General features: G+C 35.8%; 2 protein-coding genes across 4 annotated transcripts in view; both read right to left on the bottom strand.

The window, feature by feature from the left end:
* Nucleotides 1-1,675, bottom strand: part of LOC119188353 — a 19,190-nt gene extending 17,515 nt beyond the window's left edge. Inside the window, exon 1 of the mRNA XM_030177156.2 lies at nucleotides 1,625-1,675. The gene's annotated coding sequence lies outside the window, so the exon portion shown is untranslated. The remainder of the gene's footprint in view (nucleotides 1-1,624) is intronic.
* LOC115449360 overlaps nucleotides 1-16,282 on the bottom strand; it is a 22,223-nt gene extending 5,941 nt beyond the window's left edge. For 2 of the 3 annotated variants that reach the window (XM_030177159.2, XM_037444540.1), the window contains exons 1-2: nucleotides 16,113-16,282; nucleotides 9,681-9,684 (exon numbers count right to left, since the gene is read on the bottom strand). The gene's annotated coding sequence lies outside the window, so the exon portion shown is untranslated. The remainder of the gene's footprint in view (nucleotides 1-9,680; nucleotides 9,685-16,112) is intronic. The other variant, XM_030177158.2, reaches the window with a different exon arrangement.
* Nucleotides 16,283-21,269: the final 4,987 nt, after the last annotated feature.

The raw sequence follows: 21,269 nt of genomic DNA on the forward strand, positions 1-21,269 counted from the left end.
TAATGTCAGTACCTTTGCAGATGACACAAAAATATTTGGGAATCCACTTATTGACTATGACCGCCTCCAAGAGGATCTAAACAGAATAGCCAACTGGTCCAAGGAATGGCTTATAAACCTTAACGCCTCGAAATGCACTGTATTATATATAGGCAGAAGCAATCCTCGTCTGACTTACAAGTTGTATTCCACTCCACTGATTGAGACCAAAGTGCAGACGGACCTGGGAGTGAAAATATCGGAGGATCTTAAGTGGGAAGAGCATATAACATCAATTACAAAGAAAGCTAAGACCCTTATTTGTCTAATCAGAAAAGCCTTTGGAAATCTCACACCCGACATGGTACTTCGGATACACAAAACCTTTGTGAGACCGATTCTGGAGTATGCATTCCAAATCTGGAGCCCGTATTTTGTTAAGGACATCGAACTTCTGGAAAAGGTACAGCGCAATTTCACAAAAATACCACGAATCTTGAAACAACGGAGTTACGAAGAACGCCTAAAGGTGTTGAGCCTCACTAACCTAAAGGATCGTAGGGACCGTGGAGATCTGATCGAAACGTACAAGATCCTAACTGGACATTACGACATTCAAGGTTTTGAACACAAAATCTTCGCACGCGACGAAAATTTCCATCTAAGAGGCCATTCTTTAAAGTTGCGTACCAGCTTCTCAAACAATAATCCACACAAGCACTTCTTGAGTAATAGAGTGGTCAGAGCGTGGAATAAACTCCCAGAACATGTGGTTACAGCCGGAAACATATACCAGTTTAAGAACCGACTGGACAATTACTTAGCTGCAAATGAAAACCTGTAGTAATAGCGAGATACGGGCATTATCAGTTGTTTCAACTGCCTGCCTGATGTATATAATAATAATAATAATAAAGCATTTTCATATAAATACTTTTCTGGCTATCCAAAATAGATAATACACAAAGGGAATAACTGCTGTCTCTAATATGTGATAACTACTAAAATAGATTACATAACAATTATGTATATACATATATGCTTGATTAATAGTAATAATTTAGAGTCAAACATATTTAGTTATGGTCACAAAAAAAAGAATTAGAAAATCTGAAAAAAAAAAATAATTTAAACAACCAGCAGTTTTTGTTAAACATTATATATACATTACATATTATCTATTCCTTTCTTCTTCCAGCTTTCAGTACAGACACAGAAAATCTACAATTATATTATTTTATTGGACATGTTTTGATTAGTCCTTGTCTAGCCACGATGGTAGCATAAACAGCGCACAACATCCATTTAGTGAATCACTAAAGTATTACAAGCTCACAAAATTAATCAACATGTAGTGGTTTATGTTATAAAATTGTGTTGCAGATAAATGGGAAAACATTATTATAATACAAAAATCACTTTCCAACGATAAGATCACCACTATTAAATCAATTACATGACGAATAAACGTTGGTGTTTGGCATACTTATTTTTATCAGTATCCAATCAAAACAGAAAAAGTGAATCATATTCTAATTTTATGGGTGACCTAACACAGAGATTAGGAAAAAAAATATTTATTATTACGCTAGCACAAAATTTAATGAAAAGCCATAGTCTATAACATATAATATTTATGGTTTACCTTGATTACATGTATTTTAAGAGATATAATTATAACCAGTAACTTCTGCATTCACCAAAGCAGTAAACAACACCGAGGAAATAGTATAATGTACACAACTGCATTTATTAAGAATAAATGGCATTAACTTTTGCAGTCTTACCATTGAGTAAGTAATATACTACGTAAGAAGAGGCGGCACTTCGTACAATGATTTTGAGCTCGCGCACAAATACACGATCTCAGTTTAGGAAAGATTTGATACCAACGTTACACATAAACAACGCCGCAAGGCTGCTAACCAATGACTAAATATAAAGAGGACAGGCCTCAAAAATTTGCTATATGAATAAGTTATATTTATGTCAGGGAAATCGACGCAGAATTGTCAATATATATGTCTATCTCTTTTATTCAAAGCTTATTTGGAACGCAACAAAAAAAGACAAAAATAATTGCTTTCTTCGCATATGGGACTATTTCGTTTACTTCAACACACTGGGACCGCCTTGCGGCAGAAACGCCATTTGTTGCAGGCGAGTCAGCAAGTACATGTAGTGTCAGACGATGTAAACAAATCTTCATAAATATTGAATTTAAAGTAATATAATCATATTCTCAATTGTTCAGTGTGTTTATTAGTGTATATGTTAAGTTTCGAAAATGACTCAGTGTTGTGTGAAAGGATGCAAATCGAATTCACGCAAGAAAGACCCCGAAATATCTTTTCATAGGTTAGTAACTGTTTTTACCGAAAATTAGCAAATATCTTTGTATATTTACTTTTTGGATTTGTTTTTATCAATTAAAATGATATGTGGATCTGGTTTGTTAAGCTTTGGACCCTTTTAGGCGTGGTTTATACACATTAAAATCATTATGTTTGTTTACACACGAGCTTAGGGATGGGTGGGTGGATTTGTTTAGAAATTATTGATATCGATATTTTAACAGACGCCCGTTTATCAGTTACGGTTTTTGTCTTTGAAAAGAATGTTAGAGCACACATCAATATTGTATTATCCAGAACGACAAACTAAGTGAAATTAGAATATTTTTTAAGATAACCAAAAAATTTAAAAACCAAGGCAAAATGAATTGAGAATATTGAGCGACGTGATTGGAATCCTACACCAAATACATATTTCTTTACATTTTGAGAAGATATGCATAAACCACACGTTTAATTAACGCGAGTAAAGATAACTGTTTTCCAACAATATTCCCGATAAGTAAAATAGTAATGATTATTATACTTCACCTAATAGTAATATTACTTTAATATATTGCTATGAATAAAATTAGAATTGTTACATAAAAGAATAGATAAACATAAAAGAAACAACATAAAGATGAAATGTAAGATATATTTTTACAATTGGCGGTCTTATGTTTCGAGCAACCTTTGCATGCACGGAAATAGATACATAATCATATTGTTATTGCAAATAATTATTATAATTGATTATCTTAACCACCATCTTTACGCTCATTGATTTTAGTTTGCTGAAACATGGTTATGTTTCTCGATCAAAGAGCATAATAATAAAATAAAATAAAACCAACCAAATAATTGCTGACTACGCTATCTTATTCCATTTATCATGTATTAAGTAAATATGTTAATCTGTAACTTAAATTTTTAGCAAGGAATAGTGCAACATACAAATATAGATCAAACACAACTGGATGTTTGTCACAACAGGTACTGCTTTCTTTAACAATTGTTACTTATAAATCAGTTTCAGTTTGTTTGTTTATATTATGGTTTGTTATATTTATATTATGGTAAAACCTAACCCTTTTCGTATTTGATCTTTTTTGGGCTTGTTTGTCTCTCTTTTAATTCTTCGATGTCGATACAAAATTTTCGATACTAGCATATCACTATTGTAAGGGGCGGAGTCGGCGCCATTTTATGCATTAAATGTGCCGCATGTCACGTGACCATATTACCCATCCTCTATACTCTTTAATCATTGCTGCTAACTTACTATAAATCGAACCTCTAGGGACGTTCCATACTCGATTGATAATATAACATCAATAAAAATTGCTAGCAATACATCTTACACAAGTATAAATTAAGATGTCATCTATAATTTCCACTATTTTAAATATTTTTTTAACAAATTATTATTTCAAAATATACAATAGCGTTACGCGAATTTCTTAAGTATAAATTGTATATAGTGTTTTATGGGTGTTTTACACAAAAATTCATTACAGTCCAATTTTCCGTTATTTATTTCCAATTTTATATAGAAATTGAACAGTATGATACCTTGCAGATAATATGATCTTTTCCGTTTAATGAATAATTACTTTGAGTACAATCATTGCAAAGGCAAATTCATAGATTTCGCAAGTGCCCCTTTTATTAGTTTTTTTCTCCATTGTAACACAATAAATTAAATACACAAATGTAAATACAAACGTAGTCAATATCTGGGTATAATAAGAGTCACTTTTTCGTAAACACACACGACATATATTCCTTAACAAAAAATATACACGAAACGGAGGAGCAGGCTCAACTAAACGTATTCCGCAGAAAACTTATGTTATTATTGAACAAAATCGCAATTATAAAAAATTAACAAATATAGTCCAGCAATAATGGCAGCTATCTGTCAGCTACCACGAGCGCCAACATACTTTCTAGATTTTTAGGTCTATTATGTTGGTACTAAGGTCAGTCGGGGGAAGTGCGCCATAAAATTTTCATAGCTGGATTCAATGCAAAATAATTTCTTTTTGTGCTGACTTAAGAATGTAATTTTATTAATTTAAGAATATTTGGTATTTTGTGATAACAACCTATAGCCATTCAAGGAAATCGGACCATAAATTAATAATATTTTGCTCAAAGTAAAAAAAAATGGTAGTAGGCGCACTTGCCTCCGGAAATGGGGTAAGTGCGCCTGTGTAAAAAAAAACGCCAATATGAAACATTATAAAGAAAACACTCACTTTAGTCCATAGAGAAATAAGTTTTACACGCATTGCTCTTGGATAATTTTTAATCAATCAATATTATAACAAACTATGGCTGTCAAATCAAATTCGGGGTAAGTGCGCCATATATATGTAAATCAGGGCTTGAAAACATTTTAGAATTTTTATTGATATATAATTTTTTGCTATGTTAGAGTTTTGTGTGCGGATATGTTGGAATAAAAAAATGTTAGCCGTAATATAAAAATCCATTTTATTTCTAAAAACTAAAAAAAAGCATACAAAAATTTAGGAATTAACAATTTTGAATGCGTTATAACTCAATTACTTAGAATTTGGCCTTATGACATTTGATATGTTTTAGCTGCATTATATCCAGATAACGTGCCTGATCGAACAGCAACCTATTCACGTAAAGTTGCTCTAGACCAAGATATTTCAGTTTTTCTTTTGTAAAAACGAATTAACTAATACGCCCTTTTATTTAAGTCGGCTCAAAACAAAATACCTTGAGTACAAAAAATTCTGCTGTTAAGTATAACATTTTAATAATAATAATTCATATTAGTAAAACTTATTCTCAAAAAAGGTTGGTTATATATGGATCAGGGGCAAGTGCGCCATACGACTATTAACTGTGGCGCACTTGCCCTACTCGACAATTTTTAGGTACATTTTTTCGCATTGCTAAAATATAATTTATTTGAGTATATATAAACAAAATTCAGGCAGGAAGTTAAAATAAACGGTTTAAACTATGTATTCACCTTACTGGTTTACAGAAATATGTTAAACATCTTGAAATATTTGATGTTATCTTTCACGGGGTCATCTCGGTTTACAGGTCTAAATGACACTTAAAATAAAATGGCGAATAAATCGTATTAAAATGAACATAGCCATTTATGTTTTTTAGTGGAACTGTATTTCAGTTAGTAGCATAGATGTAAGATTGCGGTAATTGTATAACATCAATAGTTCTCGATTTTTTTAGGGTAGGTGCACTTACCCCGTCGGCGCACTTGCCCCACCTGACCTTATATGTAACCTAGTCTTGTCAACCAAAACTAAGCTCTATGTGGCGGAACTAAGATATATAATTATTCTTAGAAAACCCTAACATTATCAACATTACACAAAATGTTATACGTGTCCTCCCCCTGGGTCTCATAATTACCAAGATTATTTTCACTTAGTATTTTTTATTTTTCAACACGGCCTAAGTTACCTAATCTAAATTTAATTTGATTTACTGGTGGTAGGTCTCTGATAATATTTGAAGGTCCGTCTGGCTATGTACCACCGCAATGTCTATTTCTGCCTCCAAGCAGCAGTTTGTAGTCACTGTTTTGTCCCGCATTGAAGAGCATTGTAGCCAGTGTAACTACTGGATATAATAAGACTTAAACATCTTATGTCTCAGGATGAGGAGCGCAGTGGAATACCAAATAATGCTTTGTAATAAACACTGATACAAACTGATGGCCGGCATATTGGTGTCCATGTAGAGGTTGCGGTTGGTAAAGACGTGGTAAAGATCCAAATCTTGTTGCGGGTGGACATTTTACTATTTTTGTTTATAAGCCAATGTAAATGACCCATCGCGAATGCGACTCCCGCACGTATGCGTTTACGTGTGTGGTGGAGATCAATTTCTGATCAAGGATCACTCCTAAATATTCGACCCTATTGGGTCAAGGAATGTTCTTACGCCGCCCTGTTGACGACTGTCCACAAAAACAATAGATCGAAATAGACGTGTGTTGCTATTATTGATGGTGTTGCATAGAAGCACACGAAGATACTGAATCAGTCCATTATATTATTACCTTAAGGAATAGTGACAGCCTTTTTTTTCTTAAAGAATATCGAGACTGGCCTAGCCCTAACGATCGCGAAATAGGCGGCGGAGGAGTCCTCACTTTCGTAACTATTAACCGCAACAAGATGGTCGTAGCCTACAGGAATGTTTGTGAAAGAACATTGAGGACTCCAGGCTGGAGGCCAACAATTCCTCTTTCTCGTCGTCATCAAACGCCGGGCGTTGATTCGGACGATTAAGCGGAGGAATGGGGGCCACATTGTTTCTCTTGAAGTAATGACACAGCTTCCAAAAGACCCGTTGGGTCAGTTAGTTTCGATAAACGGTTATACCATCTCAAATCGACGACCTCTTGAATGCGACGTTTGGCCTCACGTTTGAGGAAACGCGCAGCACGTCGTCGATCCGGGATGATAGTTATTATATAAAAATATATAGCCTCACTATATTTTGGCTTTAAAACTATTTCACTGAGGTAGAGGGTAACTAAACATTGTTATTCCAACATAATATCTACTATAGACGCATCTCAAAAGGAATAAATTTCCCCCGTTTTTGCAATATTTTTCATTGATGTTCCGCTCCTATTAATCTCAGTAGTACCTCAGATGCGATCAAACAAACTCTTCAGCTCACAATAAAAATGGCGGTTTGAACAACGATTTTCTATTAAAAGAATGCGAGGGAGAGCAAATAAATGGTAGACGACAGTATATTATCGTCATAACCATAGATTTAAATCATTAGATATGCCCTGTGCTCCTTGAAACTCTAAAATATTTATATCTGTGTGTCTATCGGAAAAATCTAAATATAATCAATTTCCTCAGAACAATGACAAGCATAGAAGTAACACTATGACATTTGAGTGTACTGTGTCTTAGACAGCAAGAAATTTAATTGTGTTGCGATCCCTTCTGACATCTTATCTATATCGATAGATGCTTTGTCTATCGGCTATGGTAAATTCACAGACCTGCTAAAATAAACACTTTTCGGTCAGTCAACTATAAACCGTTGCAAATTGCTATTTTAGTTAAAGGCTAAAAAAAGATATCAAAACCCTGATTTGGTATTCAAGTACCAAAAAAAGTCTGAGTACATAAAAGCACTCGGTAAAAAGCTGTTAAATTACAATAAACTATCGAACTACCGGCGTTCTTCGGGCTAAATTTTTTCCAATTTTCATTTGCTATTTACAGCAGTTTCCATGCCTTCCGAAACGTCATTTACTAAACACAAAAATGGTTTAGCATTTAGATTATTAAATTAAGAAACTGTTAGAAATTTCGGAAGGAATGGAAACCGCTGTAAGAAACAAGAAATCGGCCGGAATTTCGTCTAGGAGAAAGCCAGTACGCCTTCTGTTCTTTTCTAACTTTCTTAGGCATTAAAAGATACCCAAGAGGTGGGATTTGACAGAAGCTACTAAAATGGGACAGTAAAATTAAAACACAGCAGTATCATTCATGTCACATATGTTTGATAACTTATTTCAATGTTAATAAAACTTTGTCGAAATGCTTAGAGCAAACACGGTGCTGTTTTTTCCAATGCCAATTGGGACGAGCTATGGCCACGATCCATTTTTGCCTCATAGCATCATCTGTAGGGAATCTGCAATGAAACACATTGTATGAAACACACTATGAAAATCAGATAGTTTCCTCGACCCCAGCCTTCGCGCACGGTTTCCAAGTGGCTTTTACCACTACACCACCGTATATTGAAAGTAAAAGGCAATTTATGCAAAATAGTAAACTACAATATACCAACATTTATGTTATCGACAGAATATGCAGCACAACACTATTGAACACGACTACGTAAATTGGTAAAAAATGAAAAATACTTAATAATGACTGGATCGAATGGCCAACAGCAGATTATAATATGACTAGAGCATAATAAAGTATAATTAATAACACTTTTTGCACTTATGTACAGGGTTTAAGCAAATATATTACGTTTTTTGTTTACTCACCGATGGAAGCTGATGATTTCAGTTTCATTTTCTTTACGAGAAGAATGAGATTTACACCCCACAATAACGCAGGCCATTGCTTGTTCCTAGGGCTATATTTTACTTAAACAGCACTGTGTATTTATTAAAATTAACATTAACACTTTGGAAAAGTACGCGCTGAAGTATAACGTAACTAAATTGTGTGAGCGCGTTTGTGACATTGTTTTGAGATTGGCAAGTTGGAACATTTGACATTTTATTTGCTTTTTAATTCGGCATCATAAAGAGGACCAAAGGTAACCATTTGATTATTTTAAAGTGTACGCAAGCCGACCTTAGCAACATAATATTTGTCTCGTTCTTTTCAACGGTTTTGGCCTATTTGAAAAAATAGGATAAGTATATGAGGGTAATTTAGATTCCTTCTATGCTTGTTCTTGTTCTGAGTCAATTTCACAAACATAACCTAATTAGTAGAATATTACTACAATACCAATTATAAATTTAAGAAGGGAAGACGTGTTTGAATGATATGAATTTTGACTGTGAAAAATGAGAAACATCAGTGATAAAAATTTTAATTACTGACGCATCGAATAAAACAAGTTTAATAAAAAATAAAATTACAACGAATTTTTGCCACTTTATAGTTTCTTTCTTGCAGTTTGTAGTTATTGTTGATAAGGAAAGCATATTTTTATTTAGAGACTTAACGGCAAAAAATTAAAAAAAAGTAATCAATGTGCTCCGCTCACTGCTTACTACAACCGACTACGACGTGAAGGGTGACCTCAGTCTTCCCAACGATGACACAATTCCGTGCAGCTGAAGTATGAGCGGGCACATCTAATAATTTAAATCTATGGTCACAACATATTTTTTTACTAATAAAAATAAAAAATACATAAACAATTGTGCAAAACCTGATATTCGAAATATACTTATACATTTGTAAATTAAACTTACTTGTGTATGTTATTGATCAAAATGTGGTTAATATGAATACCATATTTACAAAACTTAGTAAATTGCAACCCTAATCGGTTTGCAACAATCGCTTCGCGGAACTGATAGAACAAGTTTCTTTCAGCATAGTTTATTTTAAATATAACATATACAGTCACAAATACAGTCAACATTATAAGTACGTATAACAAATATATTTATAGAACAAAATAAATTTCATTTTCATTAGACAGTTGAATCCTATATCGTAAGTTCATCAATATACTATTGAAACATTATCAACTTCAAAGTTCTTGTAGCAATAGTATCGGATGTTATTGTTCTCGAAGGATTTTATTTTATCTATTATTTGTTCGTATGTACACGGATCTCTTCCATGCGTCGGCAATATTTCTAAAGCAAATATATAAGCTTCATATTTCTCTATTTCGACCAATTCGGAGCTTATTATAGTAAGTACATACTCTTCATTGAAAATAAACGAAGGATCGAAAATAGATCTAAAAGTTAGCCAAAATGTTTTCAAAAGGTCGGCGATTGTCCTAAACGCGAATGTATACCACTGATTTTTCTCTACAAATTCATTAAATAATTTTGCAAATTCTTTAGCAAAGTAATCAATGGACTCGCTTATTACCATAAACTTATTGTTATTGCGTTTTCCGGCCAAGGAATGTCGACCTTTGACTATTGTATTTGCGACAATAATATTCAACCGTAAATACCAAATTGTGTCATATATCTCTATTAGCGGCACAGCTTCTAGTATATCTTTCAATACTTGTTTTAGTATCTCAATTCCGTTTAAGCAGTAGGTTGAGTCGTGGTAACATATTTTACTAACAAGGATCTCAACAAAACTAACCAAAAATCCCCGAAAGACATACTTATTTACTTTTTCGGACTTCCACGACTTTATCGACTCTTTAACTAAAGTTTCGACAATCTCCAATTTACGTTTCAAAACTTCCTGGCTCGGTAGATACATGAGATATCTTGCAGTCAGATTCCATTTAGCGTTGAAGAATTCTTTGATGTGTATTTCCTCTTCCACTTTCATTTGTCCCTCTTTTAACATGATTTTAATATGCTCACATACAATTGATTCAACCGCCTCTTGCTGCATTAATTCAAGATGATCTACCATGTGCCTCAGTATAGCAGTCTTGAGCGGAATTCTGATCTTTTTACCACGTAATTTATTCAATACCTTCCATGTACATAAAATATGATCGCCTAAGAATTGCCTTGGAAGTTGAGTTTTGGTCATTTCTGTGAAAAGTTCATCGTCGTCGTCTTCACGCGCAGCCAGAGTGAACGCTTTGAGAGTTTCATATAGTTCTTCTTGCAAGTCATTTACAATTTTTTGGTGGATTCCTTTGTATATGACCAACCTCAATGATACATTTTTTGTTTTCTTCCAAATCCCTAGCAATGTTATTTTAAAGTCATGATCCCTGAAACCCTCGAACACCAAGCGTAGGCCGTGATTTTGTAAGGACGCTGGCGAGTTTAGTAAGAACTTGGCAAATTCTCTTAAACAAGCAGGTTGTAAATTAACTGTATATGATTGAAACATTGGTAAACAGAACTTTACATAGTCACCTACCATATACTTCTGTGTTTCTGATAAAGGAACGATAGGGCGTGACAAACATACAAATTTACATATAGCTTTCCTAATGTACAATATTTTTCGTTCAATCTCAACATGGTCTATTTTTGATTCAGTTGGAACATATTTGGTAACCAAGCCAACTCTATCTGCATACTCTGCTAGATGAGCAGGAACTTTGTCGATTGTACATACTAGATTTGGCATTTCGAACATTCACTGTGTTCAACTGATTTGAACTAATATCTATTCAAACTGGCTTTAGTATTGTCAATATTTACAGCATATAGATGTGTAAGGAGTGGTGCTCACAATATAAGAACTCAAGTCTAAGTGTAAGCACCTTTGGTTTTCTTTTCTTTTCTTTGGCAACCATTACTAGTATTACTTTAGCATTGTATATTTAAATACCAATGAAAGTTTTTTTTTTTTTTGTATCTTTCTTATTTGAAACTTTATGCATTCTTTTCATTTAAATTCCGAATTTGTATAATCTAAGTACCTATATTTGCCAAGTTTGTATACAGATACTTACTTATATGTTTTCTTCTTTGTTATATAAAAGAGTTTGTACATTTTAGTTTGTTTATTATTATTTTAGAATAACTGTTTTATTTGTCTGTAATTTGCATTATCGGCTACTGATGAGTTTTTGACTCTCATTATAGGTATCCCAAGATACAGGCATAGCCTAATTTGGGGACCCCTGACAATAATTATTTATTAATTTACAAATCATAGCACTTACATTATGTGGGTTATTACAACTGCGTTAAGATGCGCACTAAGTTTAGAACTTGTATCGCGTATCCTTTACAAACCAGTAACAATAATTAAATTTGTCAGACTCTAGTTCGAAGTCTCAAAGTTACAAAAAAGAAAACAAATAACAATAAAAATAATGATAACTACAAAAATTCTCTATAAACAATGAACTACTAAACTAAAACAGCACGAATTTCCTATTTACTGTTAACATCTAGAAAAATATAATATGACTATAAACTCTTAAAATTAATTACATAACCAAAACTGTTGAGATCAATACGAATGTAGAAAAAACAGTGACAGGGTAAGACAATAAGAATCATTGTGTATGTGTGTGTGTGTGTGTGTATGTGCAAGTGTGTGTGTGTGTTAGTCACCCAAAGTAGTTAATAATTCTTCGGTATCTTGGTATGACAGTGTCAGAAGCCACTCAGTTAATTTAGATTTTAACTTGCTCAACGGTAGCATCTTAATGTTACGTATACGGCGACATACCTCATTGTAGATGTGAGGCAGCAAAAAGGAAGGGAGTCGTTTGATGAAAGCAGTGTGTATCGTGGCAGTTGGAATACGATAAATACGAAATGCTTAAACTCAGATATGCCTATTACTGTTTATGTACTTCGTAATGTTATTATTTCTGTGTTCTTTTTTTTGCAATAAAGTTAATTTATTATTATGGTCAATTCTCTTTATTTTAAAGGTATTTTTTTTACATTTTTACATATACATTTTTAAAAAAAAACATGCATATAAAAATATAAAAAATGTATGACGCTCCGATGGCGAAGCGCAAGACCCAGGCCACCGGCGGTTAGGGATTCAAAGGGAGGAATCTCCTCACAATGCGCGCCGTGTCCAGCAATACTGCCTTCTGCATCTGGCTTCCGACCCAACGGCCAATTGAGAGCTTCCGAAGATTTTGGTCGAGGCTCTTTGGTATCAATCCATGCGCAGAAACGACAATCGGGACAATAATTGTAGAGTCCACATCCCACATGTCGGTAACCTCATGTGCTAAGTCTAAATATTTGGACAATTTATCTTTTTCGGACTTAACAAAGTATTACCCGGCGCGACAATCGATCTACTATCACAATATCAGGTTTATTGGCAACAATTGTCCTGTCTGTGATAATAGATCGATCCCAATACAGCGTTGCATGATCATTTTCGAGAACTGGTTGTGGTATATACTGGTAATATGGTACTTCAGAAGACACAAGACCATATCGAAGAGCAATTTGCTGGTGTATGATCTTGACTACAAGGTTGTGTCTATGCAAGTACTCGCCGTAAGCAAGATACGAACAACCGGAAATTACATGCCTGATTGATTCACCAGGACGATGGCATGCCCGACAAATATCGACCGTACCGTCCTTCAGGATGTATTTCCTATAATTGTTCGTTTTGATAACTTCGTCCATAATTGCAAAGACTAAACCCTCAGTTTCCCCAAAGAGGTTACCAAAACGTAGCCAAGATACGGACGCAAGCTGGTCCACATCAGGTCCATGAAGGGCCCGATAGAACCGACCATGTAATTCTTTGCTCTTCCATGTTTCCCTGCGCTCCCTTATACCCAATACCAGAGGTCTCCGCTAGTTCTCTTTCGCCAAGGAAAGCGGGGTTAATCCTTTATCCACCATAACTACAACCCTATGCATGCCCACTTCACTGTGAAGGAAATAATCCCTAAGATTGCACACCTCGCGGTTATGTAAGTCCTTAGCATTAAGTAAACCTCGGCCTCCACATTTCCGCGGGATGTACAATCTCATCACTGACGATCGTGGGTGGTACATACGATGTGCAGTCAGTAGAGTCCGGACCTTTCTGTCCAGGGCGTCCAATTCGGTCTGAGTCCATCTGAGTATACCAAAAGAGTACATGAGTACAGGCATAACCCAACCGTTGAAGGCGCGAATCTTGTTTCCACCCGATAAAAAACTGTTGAGTATTTTTCTCAGGCGGCCAAAGAAACGTTCCCTCACCGATTGTTTTACGTCTGCACTAACAATACCCAGTGCCTCAGGCATACCCAGATATTTGTAGGTTTCCGTCTCAGAAAAGGATTTCAGTCTTACAGTCTCTGAGATTTGAATGTCATCAGAGACCACAATCTCTCCTCGCTTCACATGAATAACTGCACATTTATCTACACCAAACTCCATATTGATTGAGTTGCTAAATTTTTCAGTTATTTTTAACAACTCAATCAATTCGGTTTGTTTTTATGCAAACAACTTGAGATCATCCATGTAAAGCAAGTGAGATATAGGCTCACTCCCTCTCCGTAGACGGTATCCTAACCCCGAATCCAACAAGAGAGTACTGAGAGGATTCAGGGCCATGCAGAACCACAATGGACTCAGACTGTCACCCTGGAATATACCCCGCTTGATCCTAATCGGCTCATCACATTCAGCGGGAATCAAACCACCTGGATATCTGAGAACAGTAGTCCATTGTCCCATACATGACCCAAGTAAGTTGCATAAATTTGTACCAACCTTATACAAATTCAACACCCTCAAGAGCCAAGTATGGGGCACTGAATCATAGGCTTTCTTATAATCAATCCAGGCAGCCGACAAATTCTGCCTATTATGACGAGCCTGCTGGCAAATGGTCATGTCAATGAGAAGGAGCTCCTTTGTACCACGTGACCCAATCTTGCATCCTGTTTGACCGGGAAAAAGGATATTGTTGGTTGTGAAATGATTTGTAATTTTATATCTTAATATGGATGTGAGGGGTTTGTAAATAGTAGGAAGGCATGTTATGGGTCTATAATTTTTTGGGTCCGTGGTACAACCGGATTTAAAGAGCAGGTGAGTGACACCTGTCGTCATAAATGTTGGAAGCGATCCACCATCAAGCGCATTTTGGAACTGTGCTGCCAAACGAGCATGCGAACTGGGAAACCATTTCAACCAGAAATTGTACAAACCATCCGGGCCAGGAGCCTTCCAATTTTGTGTTGGACGGATAGCGGCCAGGACATCCACTGGACTAACTGAAATGGCTTCCATAGCCCGTATTGTCTCGCAAGCTCGATCTACAACACCAAACCAGGAGGCTTCAGTGTGGGAGACGGGCGATGACCATATATTCGTCCAATAATTGTGCATATCACGAGCACTAGGTAACCGCCCATCTGCCACACCTTGTGTAGAATTTTCCCAACACCTATAAACCCTCTTTTGATCGCTTTGAAAAGTACGATTCTGTTGGAATCGATCCCATCGCTTCCTATAGCGACGAATGCGGTTCGCCCACGCATAAACTTTTTGTTTAAAGAAGTCTATGCATTCCGTGATCCAAAGCCTATAATCCTGGGAATTTATGTTGGTCCCAGAAAAGGCCTGCACCATGAAACGCATAATCCTCAGTCTACAATTACCACCCTGGAAAGCAATTAGCTTGGCAATGAGAGTTTGGGCCGAGTTGATACGTTTCTCGATCCTATGTTGCCATGCAGGCTTCGTCGCAACAACTCGAGTGGTTTTATTTCCAATCGGAAATTTCACATTAGCCACTCGACATGCCGCGACGGCTGCGCAGTAAAGAATCGAATGCGTATCAACGAGGTCCCGACTGGATTCCATGTAAGGAGGCAATATAGAATCCAATGCTCCCACCAGGGCCAAATTTTTTTTTATGCGTTGGCAAACGCGGCACTCGCGGTCTACAGGACGGAGACATCGATTTAAGTTCCAAAATCGCGCCCTCCAAAGCACCTCTCAATCGCTGTTCATCATGGGGACTTACAATATTGTTATTATTATTATTATAAACTTAGATTTGAGAAAAAATTTTAGTCAAATAAGCAAAACTATTTGTTGCTCAAGTGAATAAATAGATTATCACTGTGATGTTTTGGTTGTCATTTTAGTTCTGATTTTGAACTAATAGTTTATATCAAAGAATATGGTACTCTCTAACAAGTTGGTTTATATGGACGATCGTGTCTATAGAATATAAGTCAATGTGTTTTGATTAATCCTTGTCTAGGCACGATGGTGGCGTGAACAGCGTACAGAATCTATTAAGTGATTCACAAACTGTTACAAGCTCACTAAATTAACCAAAATGTTTAAGGCTTAAGCTATGAAATTGTGTTGCAATTTAGTGGGAAAACGTTAAAAAAATACCATAATCACTTTCCAATGATAAGATCATTATTTCATAAGCTCTATTTAATTAATTACATGACTAATAAACGTAGTTCTTTGGCATACTTATTTTCATTAAAAATAGGTAGATATCCAATCGAAACAGAAAAAGTGACTCATTTTCTAATTTGATGGGTGACCTAACTCAGATAATGGCGAAAAAGATATAATAATATTACGCGAATACGGCAACTTTATGAAACACCAACATATAATATTAATTAATGGCTTACCTTGATTACATTTACTTTAGAAGAAGTAATTATGATCGGCAACTTTCTGTATTCAGTGTACACCAAAGCAGTACACAGTACACACTACACTACAATTTACTTGGAGTACCGACTACGGAGTAAATAATATACGTACTGTATACAACTGTCGAATTGACATAAGAATTTAAAATGGCATAAATGACATTGAGGTTTGCGATCTGATCAGTGTTGCCAAACTACAATTCTAAAAATACGGTGATTCGGAGAAAAATACAATAAAAGAATAAAAACGTTGTGTACTTTACAGGATAATGTATCGCATAACTATAAAAAAAATTGATTTCCCCCGACAACAAAAGTATCCGGCTGTAAACCGAAAAATTATATCCAATCCGTCAAAATTATACTAGGAAATACCATACAATTCATACATAAACTATAATATACATCGATATATATGCATACATTTTCTTCTAGCAGATAATACTAACCTTAATTTAGCTTCTGTGTATGTTTTACCTTTGTCTACAGACTATATGGAAAAATTTAATGTTTGCTAGGAAATAACAGCTGTCGTCTGGGGAAATTTGCTTCCGTGTTAATTATTTTTATTGTATTTTAGTTCCAACATATCTGCCATAAACGCTAACTCACAAATAGTTTTATAGTGGTAGTAGAAAATAAATAGCCTATATACAAGGCGCCGGTATATACGGCCCTCTTTACCGTTTTTATTTCTTAGTAAATTACAATTGTGCCGTCTTTTTGAATCTATCTATACTATTATATAAAGCTGAAGAGTTTGTTTGTTTGTTTGTTTGAACGCGCTAATCTCAGGAACTACCGGTCCAAACTGAAAAATTCTTTTTGCGTTGGATAGCCCTTTGTTCGTGGAGTGCTATAGGCTATATATCATCACGCTATACCCAATAGGAGCGGAGCAGTAATGGCTAATCTCAGGAACTACCGGTCCAAACTGAAAAATTCTTTTTGCGTTGGATAGCCCTTTGTTCGTGGTGTACTATAGGTTATATATCATCACGCTATACCCAATAAGAGCGGAGCAGTAATGGCTAATCTCAGGAACTACCGGTCCAAACTGAAAAATTCTTTTTGCGTTGGATAGCCCTTTATTCGTGGAGTACTATAGGCTACATATCATCACGCTATACCCAATAGGAGCGGTGCAGTAATGGCTAATCTCAGGAACTACCGGTCCAAACTGAAAAATTCTTTTTGCGTTGGATAGCCCTTTATTCGTGGATTGCTATAGGCTATATATCATCAGGCTATACCCAATAGGAGCGGAGCAGTAATGGCTAATCTCAGGAACTACCGGTCCAAACTGAAAAATTCTTTTTGCGTTGGATAGCCCTTTGTTCGTGGAGTACTATAGGTTATATATCATCACGCTATACCCAATAAGAGCGGAGCAGTAATGGCTAATCTCAGGAACTACCGGTCCAAACTGAAAAATTCTTTTTCGTTTGATAGCCCTTTATTCGTGGAGTACTATAGGCTACATATCATCACGCTATACCCAATAGGAGCGGTGCAGTAATGGCTAATCTCAGGAACTACCGGTCCAAACTGAAAAATTCTTTTTGCGTTGGATAGCCCTTTATTCGTGGATTGCTATAGGCTATATATCATCAGGCTATACCCAATAGGAGCGGAGCAGTAATGGCTAATCTCAGGAACTACCGGTCCAAACTAAAAAAATCTTTTTGTGTTGGATAGCCCTTTATTTGTGGATTGCTATAGGCTATATATCATCACGCTATACCCAATAGGAGCGGAGCAGTAATGGCTAATCTCAGGAACTACCGGTCCAAACTGAAAAAATCTTTTTGTGTTGGATAGCCCTTTATTTGTGGAGCGCTATAGACTATATATCATCACGCTATGGCCAATAGGAGCGGAGCAGTAATGGCTAATCTCAGGAACTACCGGTTTGAACTGAAAAAATATTTTTGTGTTGGATAGCCCTTTGATCCCGGAGTGCTATAGGCTATATATCATCACGCTATGACCAATAGGAGCGGAGCAGTAATGAAACATGTTGCAAAAACGGGGAAAAATTATTAGTTTTGAGAGCTTCCGTTGCGTGCGCTGCGTAAACGGTTAAAGTTATGCAACAATGATGTATGACGGGATTGTTCCTCTTAAAAAGTTCTAAAAATATATATTATAAAACAAAGTCCCTCGCTGCATCTGTCTACCTGAACGTGTTAAACTCAAAAACTACCCAACGTATTAAGATGAAATTTGGTATGAAACAACTACTTTTATAACGGAAAACTTTAGCCTGAAAAACTTTATAACGCGGGCGGAGCCGCGGGCAAAAGCTAGTACTATTATATAAAGCTGAAGAGTTTGTTTGTTTGTTTGTTTGAACGCGCTAATCTCAGGAACTACCAGTCCAAACTGAAAAATTCTTTTTGCGTTGGATAGCCCTTTGTTCGTGGAATGCTATAGGCTATATATCATCACGCTATACCTAATAAGAGCGGAGCAGTAATGGCTAATCTCAGGAAAACCGATTAGAACTGTAAAAATATTTTTGTGTTGGATAGCCCTTTGTTTGTGGAGTGCTATAGGCTATATATCATCACGCTACACCCAATAGGAGCGGAGCAGAAATGGCTAATCTCAGGAACTACCGGTTCGAACTGAAAAAATATTTTTGTGTTGGATAGCCCTTTGTTCGTGGCGTGCTATAGGTTATATATCATCACGCTATACCCAATAGGAGCGGAGCAGTAATGGCTAATCTCAGGAACTGCCGGTTCGAACTGAAAAAATCTTTTTGTGTTGGATAGCCCTTTGTTCGTGGAGTGCTATAGGTTATATATCATCATGCTATACCCAATAGGAGCGGAGCAGTAATGGCTAATCTCAGGAACTACCGGTTCGAACTGAAAAAATATTTTTGTGTTGGATAGCCCTTTATTCGTGAAGTGCTATAGGTTATATATCATCACGCTATACCCAATAGGAGCGGAGCAGTAATGGCTAATCTCAGGAACTGCCGGTTCGAACTGAAAAAATCTTTTTGTGTTGGATAGCCCTTTGTTCGTGGAGTGCTATAGGTTATATATCATCATGCTATACCCAATAGGAGCGGAGCAGTAATGGCTAATCTCAGGAACTACCGGTTCGAACTGAAAAATTGTTTTTGTGTAGGATAGTCCTTTGTTTGTGGAGTGCTGTATATCATCACGCTATATCCAATAGGAGCGGTTCAGTAATGGCTAATCTCAGGAACTATCGGTTCGAACTGAAAAAATATTTTTATGTTGGATAGCCCTTTGTTCCTGGAGTGCTATAGGCTATATATCATCACGCTATGACCAATAGGAGCAGAGCAGTAACAGTTTCAACATGTTGCAAAAACGGGGAAAATATATTATTTTTGAGAGCTTCTGTTGCGTGCGCTGCGTAAACGGTTAAAGTTATGTAACAATGATGTATGACGGGATTGTTCCTCTTAAAAAGTTATACAAAAATTTATTATAAAACAAAGTCCCCCGCTGAATTTGTCAGCCTGAACGTGTTAAACTCAAAAACTACCCAACGTATTAGGATAAAATTTGGTATGGAGACAGTTTGAGACCCTGGGAAGAACACAGGCTTCCGGGAAAATATATAGCGTGACTTTTATAACGGAAAACTTTAGCCTGAAAAACTTTATAACGCGGGCGGAGCCGCAGGCAAAAGCTAGACCAGTATATAACACACATAAATTATTTCCCGCAGAGCGTGAAATGATGATGATGATGACAAAAGTAAAAATATAGGTGGTTAGGGGCGGCATTATCGAGATTTTGCCCCGCCTTCAAAAAATTCAAGATCCGGGGCTGCTCTCAGTCATCCCTAATTAAAAAAGTTAACATTATTAAATATTCCATAAAAAAGAATCATAGAAATCGGTATAGAAACACCAAAGTTATACATGAAGTACGCTAATAATAAGCCATCGCGCGTGAATACTGAATCATGCTATATGTTTCCTTCGATTTCACCAGGATCCCATCATCAGACCCTGACCGGACAATCGGACCATCTGCATACCACCATACATTAAAAAAACATCCCGACAAATTGAGCACCTCCTCCATTTTTGAAGTTCAAAATCCACGCGGGCGAAGCTGGGGGCGGAAGCTAGTTATAAAATAAATTACATGTTTATTTTGTTGTTAACTGATAGGTAACTATTGGCTATAATGTCCTAATTCTTATAATTATAAGTGGAATAGGTTTATAGAAACCATTCCTATGTCCATGTTTGTTCCAAATCAATGCTAGAAAATAAATATAAATTGTTTTTGTTTTGTTTTTAGTTTAATATGAAAATATTAATAAAAATATCATCTTATTGTTATTTTATTTGTTTGTTGTTCTTATTTTCATAAATGACAATTGGATAAGGTACTAACATCAATAGCAAAGAACCATTTAAATCTAATATTTAAATAATGTAATTGAAATTTTCTCGTATTAGCTGCTTCCTTTTGCGACGGGCCATATTTTCGTCCCCGTGGGCTTCTAAGGTGAATAAAACCTCGGAATTTGCATTAGAACCGACTATAAATACGCAATTACAAGTTATAATTCCACAATCTTAAATACAATACGCAACGATAATGCCCACGACAGCGTAAGAGGTCGCGTTGTGAAATGCAAATCTTCGTCGCTGAAAGTTACCATTAAGAGTAGGTTTAAATCAATGACTAAATATAAAGAGGACAGGCCTCAAAAGTTAGCTATATGAATAAGTTATATTTATGTTAGGGAAATCGACGCAGAATTGTCAATATATATGTCTATCTCTTTTACTCAAAGCTTATTTGGAACGCAACAAAAAGAGACAAAAATAATTGCTTTCTTCGCATATGGCACTATTTCGTTTACTTCAACACACTGGGACCGCCTTGCGGCAGAAACGCCATTTTATGCTGGCCAGTCGGCAAGTACATGTAGTGTCAGACGATGTAAACAAATCTTCATAAATATTGAATTTAAAGTAATATAATCATATTCTCAATTGTTCAGTGTGTTTATTAGTGTATTTGTTAAGTTTCGAAAATGACTCAGTGTTGTGTGAAAGGATGCAAATCGAATTCACGCAAGAAAGACCCCGAAATATATTTTCATAGGTTAGTAACTGTTTTT

This window comes from Manduca sexta, chromosome 5 (genome assembly GCF_014839805.1).
Source record: "Manduca sexta isolate Smith_Timp_Sample1 chromosome 5, JHU_Msex_v1.0, whole genome shotgun sequence".
Lineage (NCBI taxonomy): Eukaryota > Metazoa > Arthropoda > Insecta > Lepidoptera > Sphingidae > Manduca > Manduca sexta.